Source organism: Tupaia chinensis, unplaced genomic scaffold (genome assembly GCF_000334495.1).
Source record: "Tupaia chinensis unplaced genomic scaffold, TupChi_1.0 Scaffold000131_1, whole genome shotgun sequence".
In the NCBI taxonomy this organism is placed as follows: domain Eukaryota; kingdom Metazoa; phylum Chordata; class Mammalia; order Scandentia; family Tupaiidae; genus Tupaia; species Tupaia belangeri.
The window spans coordinates 770399-771001 of NW_006159600.1; positions in this window are offsets into that span (position 1 = coordinate 770399).

The following is a 603-nucleotide window of genomic DNA, read 5'->3' on the forward strand; positions in this document are numbered from 1 at the left end:
TGGGCTCGCAGCGCCTGGCTCTGCGCGGCGCCCGCCCGCTGCTCTGGGGACCCCGGCCCGGGACGCCCCCTCCCGCCTCCTCCAGCTGCCCAGACCCCAGGCTCCGCCCCAGACCTGGCTCAAGTCCCAGTCCTCATCAGGGGACCCCCAGGATTGCCCCTGCTGTCTCTCCTTCTCAGAGTCTCTGTCTCTCTGTCTGTCTCTCTGTCTGTCTCTTCCCCAAGCTCAAGGTCTCTGGATTTCAGCATCTCTCAGGCCAAGGCCTCTGAGCGTCTCCCGGTCTCTTTCTGTCTCTTTCTGCCTCTTTCTGGGTCCCTGCCCTCTCCACTTGCAGGGCCTCAGAATCTCGGAGCCTGGGTGGTGGGGGTCTTAAACTCCCTCCGTCTCTCCTTTCCTCTCTCTGTCTCTGTGTCTCCTCCAGTCCGCAGCCCTGCGAGTCTCTGAATTGCTCAGCCTCAAGGTCTCTGCGTGACTGTCTCTTTGTGCCTCTGCCCCTCTCGGGCTCTGTGCCTCTGTTTCTATTCTCTCTCGCTCTCGGCCTCCCCCATCCTCAAGGCCCCTCTCCCTCCCTCCCTGCATCTTTCCCCCTCCCTCCCTGCCCCT